This window comes from Oncorhynchus masou, chromosome 25, assembly GCF_036934945.1.
Source record: "Oncorhynchus masou masou isolate Uvic2021 chromosome 25, UVic_Omas_1.1, whole genome shotgun sequence".
NCBI classification, from domain to species: Eukaryota; Metazoa; Chordata; class Actinopteri; order Salmoniformes; family Salmonidae; genus Oncorhynchus; species Oncorhynchus masou.
This window is the reverse complement of record NC_088236.1, coordinates 38427513-38435240: the sequence shown is the minus strand read 5'-3', so window position 1 is coordinate 38435240 and position 7728 is coordinate 38427513. Positions and strand designations below refer to the sequence as shown.

The 7728-nt window shown below is 44.4% G+C and overlaps 1 long non-coding RNA gene across 1 annotated transcript; it reads left to right on the top strand.

Annotated features, from left to right (window-relative positions):
• Positions 1-491: 491 nt before the first annotated feature.
• Positions 492-1923, top strand: LOC135513571 (uncharacterized). The gene is made up of 3 exons (XR_010451559.1): positions 492-584; positions 1226-1311; positions 1623-1923. It is a non-coding gene; the product is annotated as an uncharacterized LOC135513571 (long non-coding RNA).
• Positions 1924-7728: the final 5805 nt, after the last annotated feature.

Genomic DNA, 7728 nt, shown 5'->3' with positions numbered 1-7728 from the left:
GTTTTGGACTGTTTAAAATATTTGATGTTATTGTTGCAAACACAATTATTTTGACAGTCTGGGAGTAAAAGTATAACTGGTTACCTTATAAAGTGGTGGAATTTTCTTTGTAATATTTTTTATTTTCAACACTTCAATTAGCTGTGCTTTTATGATATAACCTCTGTGTGGTATTGTATTTGTTAGGCTTGTGTTCCACACACTATCAAAACCAGTTTATTTTACAAAGATTATGACTGGGGCTTTTTTTATTGCTAATTTGAAGGCTACTGGGTCAATATTTATTTCAAAATACACACACTAATTACACATTTCTTCAATGTGATGCATAGAGTATTCATTGTTATGTATGGTCTATTGAAGGCAATTAGCTATGCTGGTATGATTTGTTAATGATGTTACAAAGTGTGAATTGACGGGTCTGGCTAGGTTCACCAAGTGTCCAGTAGAGGGTGCAGCTACTCCAGGAATCCACTGAGGTGAAGCTTAGCCTCCTGGCTTCACTTCTCATGAAGCCAATGCAATAAAAACAAAAACACTAATCTGATCAAGCTTTCCTGTCAATTCAATTCTGGTCTGTATCGGCAAGTATCCCCCGCAAATGACATGTTAAAAAAGACAAACACGTGAAGCTATACAATCAAAACAGTGATGAACCTGTGTATGTTGCAAAATGTGTTGTTTACTCAGCTAATGTTGCTAGCATGCTAATAGTAATCGTTTTGCTGATGCTAGCCACCATAGTAACTGATCTTGTTATTTGGGCTAGCTAGCCCAATAATATATATCCGAGGACTGCAGTAACTACTGTTAAGGGTTGCGTCAATCGAATCTGGTATCAGGATAAATATGACACTGAGTCACCGATTGTATACTATGTACTTTATATTAGCTAAGCAATAAGTGGTAAATGCAATTTTCGTATATACGGGTCCGCTGTAACACCACGCAGGGTAGAACAGAGAACTGGCCAACACACCAACGGTATCTTCTTTAATACTCTGACAGAAGTAGTTCCTGTTCTTGAATGCATGCTATGTTTTTGATTAATGAAATGATCTGGAGTTACTAGTTTCAAATATAAAGATATGAATAACCTACTTTAAAGATGCAGATGTTAGGTTGATTTGTTTCTCCCATTGCAATGTACTTTGAAACTGACATGCTGATGTAATCATCAGTCAATGATGTTTTGAGCAGAGAAAATAGCAGTGTGTTATTGCAGCTGTAGAGACCAGATGTTTACCCATGCTGAAGACATATCTATATCATCCTGTTCCAAGCACACTGAACACAGAATACTGCTTTCAGGTATGTGTTTTTGTACAAGCTTAGCTTATATTCATGGTTTTATTATGGTTTTCATTGTCATACTCAAATATTAGATGCATAGCTTCAGAGTAGTGGAAACAATGAGAGACAATTGTTGCCCTTTTCTGCACAGCAAAGTTGATCCGCTGGGCACACACTGGTTGAATCAATTTTATAATTTCAATTAAATTACGTTGAATCAACGCGGAATAGATGTTGAATTAACGTCTGTGCCCAGTGGTGAATGTCATGTAGGCCACTGTATGAAAAAAAATCTAAGGAGTAATGGTCCCCTTATTCACTTGTTGCAGGTGCCGATGGGAACCACTTTTAGACAAAGCAGTTCCTGTGGGGGGTCTGAACCTGCAAAGAGAGCCTCGGATGGAGGGGGCTGGACTGGCCTCACCAAGGGAGAAGTGGACAGCTGTGTTCGCAACCCAACACAGTGTTGTGTCTTTGGCTATGCTGGATTAAGTGATATGACATGCTATTCTATAAAATAACATTACCTGATTAAGCTAATCAGGTAAATAATTAACTAGAAAGTTGGGGCACCATGAAAGGTGTTTATAGAGCTGTTATCTTCCGAATAAACTCTTAAAGACCTAGTAATCTTTTACATCAGTAGCAGTTAATATTTAATCGTCATTTTATTTAGTCTCATCTGAGTGTTGTACATTCTGGGTTATCTTCACGAACCCTGGCTAACAAGTTTAATCTGCAATACAACATTTTGTTTAATTACTTATTTACTAAATAATCACATATACACAGAATGTATCATACATAGATTACAAATGTCATAAAGGAAAATGTCCCTAGCGGACGGAACATATACGACGACTGGTTACACAAAGAGAGGGGTTTGGGTTAGAATGAAAGAGCGGGAAGACTGAGGAGCAAAAAAGGTTATGCATTTTAAATAACCGCCCATTTGAAAAAGGAGAATACAATAAGTATTTACTCTGAGCTGCGCTTCAGTAGCTTGTTTGTAGGTGGCAGGCCGGGTGGTCCAGCATGGAGCTCTGAAGACTGTCTAGTGGTGAACTGGAGCATGGTAGAATGCATACTCTGTCCATCCTCTCCTAGACCACGTTTAGCGGGGTTGGAGGGGGTAGCACTTCTTTAGTGAATAAGAGTTCAAAGTTCATACCAAGTTGCCATACTTTAAGCTCATGCTATATTCTGCCTGGCATAGTCAAAATTCATCAATTTTCTGTAGGTGGCCTTTGTCCTTTCAACGTGGGGTCCGCACATCCTTGGAACAGGAAGTTACATTTGTCAATGGGTTCATATAGTGGTGAAATAAGTGTGTTTCATAGCTTGTACAACCCATGTCTGTTCACGTCCGAGTGATAAACCGTTCTCATTTAAGAAGCTAAAATTAAATTTAATCTTTCCACAAATAGTTTCATATTTAAACTGCACAACAATTCCATGTGAATCTGATAACTAGAATGTGTCGACTTTCCAAGATACAGTTTGTCGTCCTATCATCAGTAATGTCTCAGATGCCAACCGAACTGACATTAAGTACCAACGCATATTTTCAACTGGTTGGATTACCGAAATTTGGTTCAGTTTCCCACCTTTTGATGTCTCCAGAATCTTTGTTAACCAAGGGCTTTTCAATAGTCACATCGGTAGAGTAGAGGGAAAATGGGGGAAAGTATTTATGGGGGTCATAAACCTCCCCCGACAGACCAATGTCATGACAACAGTGACTCAGACAACATCTCAGATCTTCATACAAGGTTTGTGTCACATGATCATTTTCCATTTTTACAACAAATAATTACAATCGTGGACAAATAAGTAGTTTATCAGGTCCGACAAACCTTAGAAGCACGGTTTCCAACATTTGGAGTGACTCTGGTCTGTCGCTCTCGGCTAGACCTGGGCTGGGAGAACTGGATCTACCCAGAGAGTTTTCCCCGTCACCCAGTGTGCAGCCTGCACCCCAAAGCTGGACCCCACAGGCCCACGGTGGGGTGCACACCTTTCCCCACAGGACTCCCTTCCAGAGGTAATGCATGGAACCCTGGCCTCTCAACCAAGAATGTCAAAACTGCACTAAAAACATTGAAACTTCATCACACTGCAATAGCGTTGAAGTGGTAACAGTTGGCATATGATTAAGTTTAAAAATCAAATGCAATGTTACACACATCTTGTAGCAAATGCAACACCCTGCTACACTCAACTTCTCATGGAGTTTAAGAGGTATGTGACTGTAGGCACAGGTAAGGATGACAAAGGCAGAGAATATTACCTTTTACAGGGAATGTATTTCCTTAAGGTAAAATGTGGGAAAAAGGGGCTGGACGGAACCAAAGCAAAATAAAGTAAAAGTTAGAGTACCCTCGCCTACCCACCTAAACTCCACCTGGCGCGCTAACCAAAATAATAATAATAATAATAATAATAAGTATGGGGTGGTCCGCCCATGTCTTACCTAGTGTGCATAGACAGAATACCTACTACGGGTATATGTATGCCCACGGGCCTCTTGCCTACACTCCCAAGGTGCCTTCCCCTTCCCCCCTGGGAACAAATGAAACAGAACAATACAAACTTAAAGTGAATCATTTCAATAATCAAAAACACTGTCCTTTTGGCATACACATACCTCAACAGGAGCAGTTACAAAACCCTTTACAGAAACTTATACAGGACATACAAAGAAGCTCTCTCTCCTAACAAAGGAACACTGCTTTATCCAGCTGCAGAAGGAGTTTGTAATTGCCGACAGCTGTATCCCCTAATGAGAGGGCGGGATCAGAGCTCCAATCTGCAATGGGGCCGACCAATGAGCTGCTTGTGGGAATCCAGGAAGCCATCCTGAAACATATACACACACACACAAACAAACCCAAAACAGCACAGAAACTGGGGAACGTAACATACACGTTTTGCAAACACAATGTATATGTGCGGCTATTCCACCTGATTCCATAGAAGTGGCTACCTGTGCTTTGTCTGAACAAAGTGATAAAATAGAATGTGTTATGCATCTCTCAGTACAAGGTCACAGGTTTAAGGGTTAGTACCTTGTTCATCTAATTGGTTCTCACATTTGTTCAGCCAGGAAATGGTAGACTCAAGCAGACAGAGCAGACGTCTTAACAACCAAATATGATTTAAGGGTAAAATTAGGACACTACTGCGACCATCCTGCCTCTTTTTTTTTTTTTTTTTACCACAACTCAGATATTGCGCTTTCTTAAATTTTTTGTTTTCTTCTCCCTTTCTTCTCCCTGAACAAATGTGCTACTGGACATACCTGATTACTTCATTGTATTACTATAGTCTTTCATTTCAGATGATCAGCCTCTCTAAGAAGCATAATGATGTCAATATACTGTATGGGTTTATTGGTCGCATACACAGATTTGCAGATGTTATTGCAGGTGCAGCGATTTGCTTGTGTTTCTAGCTGCAACAGTGCAGTAATACCTAGCAATAATTATATGGGAAAAAAACAATACACACGGTAATCCAGAAAAATTATAAAGTTGAAATTAAGAAATATCAGAACGAGCAACGTCAGAGATCGGAATATATATATACATATTTACATACATATAATGGTGTGTAAAGACATTATGGACAGTGTATGAATAGAAAAAGTGTGTACAGCAGTAGGTATATAGGATGAACCTTGACTAGAATACAGTACATACATATAAATTGGGTAAAACAGTATGTAATATAATTAAAGTGACCAGTGTTCAGTGACTATGTACATAGGGCAGCAGTCTCTAAGGTAGAGTACCGGGTGGTATCTGGCTAGAACAGTGACTCAGGTTCAGGGCAGGGTACTGGGCGGAGGCCGGCTAGTGGTGACTGTTTAACAGTCTGATATGGCCTGGACATAGAAGCTGTTTCTCAGTCTCTAGATTCCAGCTTTAATGCACCTGTACTGTCTCCACCATCTAGATGGTAGCGGGGTGAACAGGCAGTGGCTCGGGCAGGTGAGGTCCTTGATGATCTTCTTGGCCTTCCTGTGACACCAGGTGCTGTAGATGTCCTGGAGGGCAGGCAGTGTGCTCCTGGTGAACAAGGAGTACAGGAGGGGGTTGAGCACACACCCCTGCCTCCTGTGTTGAGGATCAGCGTGGCAGAGGTGTTGTAGCCTAACTTCACCACTCGGGGTTGGCCCGTCAGGAAGTCCAGGACCCAGTTGCACAGGGAGGGGTTCAGAGCCAGGGCCCTGAGTACTACGGGGCGATAGTCATTTAGTTCAGTTACCTTCGCTTTCTTGGGTAAAGGAACAATGGTGGATATCTTAAAGCATGTTGGAACAACAGACTGGGAAATGGAGAGATTGAAAAGTTTACAAACATATTCAAACTGTGATCTGATGGTTACTTACAGTTCAGTGACCTTTCCTTTTTTAGGTTTCCTGCTGCAAACCTGTATCCCGATAACTGGTGCCAGGTTTTACCTGGATGACTTCAACACACTAGTCATCTCCTCTGTGTAACGGTTTCTTCCAACTCCTCCTCTGACAAAGAGGTGGAACAAGGATCGGACCAAAATGCAGCGTGGTTCGTTAGATACATCTTTAATGATGAAGAAAACACGAACAATACAAAACAACAAACGTCGAAAACCGAAACAGCCCTGACTGGTGCAACAAACACAGAGACAGGAACAATCACCCACAAACACACATTGAAACCCAGGCTACCTAAATATGGTTCCCAATCAGAGACAATGACTAACACCTGCCTCTGATTGAGAACCATATCAGGCCAGACATAGAAATAGACAAACAAGACATCCAACATAGAATGCCCACTCAGATCACACCCTGACTAACCAAAACATAGATACATAAAAATAAACTATGGTCAGGGTATGACAGTACCCCCCCCCCCCCAAGGTGCGGACTCCGGCCGCAAAACCTGAACCTATCGGGGAGGGTCTGGATAGGCATCTGTCCGCGTTGGCGGCTCCGGTGCTGGACGTGGCCCCCACTTCACCGTAGTCCTCCCTCACCGTGTCCGCTTCCGTGACCTCCTAGCCACGGCAACCCTACTAAATAACATGGGACAGAGGGGCAGCTCGGGACAGAGGGGCAGCTCGGGACAGAGGGGCAGCTCGGGACTGAGGGGCAGCTCGGGACTGAGGGGCAGCTCAGCACTGAGGGGCAGCTCAGCACTGAGAGGAAGCCCAGTACTGAGAGGAAGCCCAGTACTGAGAGGAAGCTCAGCCAGGTAGTTGAATCCAGCAGATCCTGGCTGGCTGGCAGTTCTGGCAGATCCTGGCTGACTGACGGATCTGGAAGAGTCTGGTTGACTGGCGGATCTGGAAGAGTCTGGTTGACTAGCAGATATGGAAGAATCTGGTTGACTGGCAGATCTGGAAGAGTCTGGCTGACTGGCAGATCTGGAAGAGTCTGGCTGACTGGCAGATCTGGAAGAGTCTGGCAGATCTGGAAGAGTCTGGTTGACTGGCAGATCTGGAAGAGTCTGGTTGACTGGCAGATCTGGAAGAGTCTGGTTGACTAGCAGATCTGGAAGAGTCTGGTTGACTGGCAGATCTGAAAGAGTCTGGTTGACTGGCAGATCTTGAAGAGTCTGGTTGTCTGGCAGATCTGGAAGAGTCTGGTTGACTGGCAGATCTGGAAGAGTCTGGTTGACTGGCAGATCTGGAAGAGTCTGGCTGACTGGCAGATCTGGAAGATCCTGGCTGACTGGCAGATCTGGAAGAGTCTGGTTGACTGGCAGATCTGGAAGAGTCTGGTTGACTGGCAGATCTGGAAGAGTCTGGCTGACTGGCAGATCTGGAAGATCCTGGCTGACTGGCAGATCTGGAAGAGTCTGGTTGACTGGCAGATCTGGAAGAGTCTGGTTGACTGGCAGATCTGGAAGAGTCTGGCTGACTGGTGGATCCTGGCAGACTGACGGCTCTGGCTGCTCCATGCTGACTGACAACTCTGGCTGCTTCATGCTGACTGGCGGCTCTGGCTGCTCCATGCTGACTGGCGACTCTGGCTGCTCCATGCTGACTGACAGCTCTGGCGGCTTCTTGCAGACTGGCAGCTCTGGCTGCTCCATGCAGACTAGCAGCTCTGGCAGCTCCTTGCAGACTGGCAGCTCCTTGCAGACTGACAGCTCCTTGCAGACTGGCAGCTCCTTGCAGACTAGCAGCTCCTTGCAGACTGGCAGCTCCTTGCAGACTGGCAGCTCCATGCAGACTGGCAGCTCCATGCAGACTGGCATCTCCGGCTGCTCCATGCAGACTGACAGCTCTGGCTGCTCCATGCAGACTGACAGCTCTGGCTGCTCCATGCAGACTGGCAGCTCTGGCTGCGCTAAACGGACAGGAGACTCCGGCAACGCTGTAGAGGCGGAAGGCTCTGGTAGCGCTAAACAGGCGGGAGACTCCGGCAGTGCAGGAGAGGAGGAA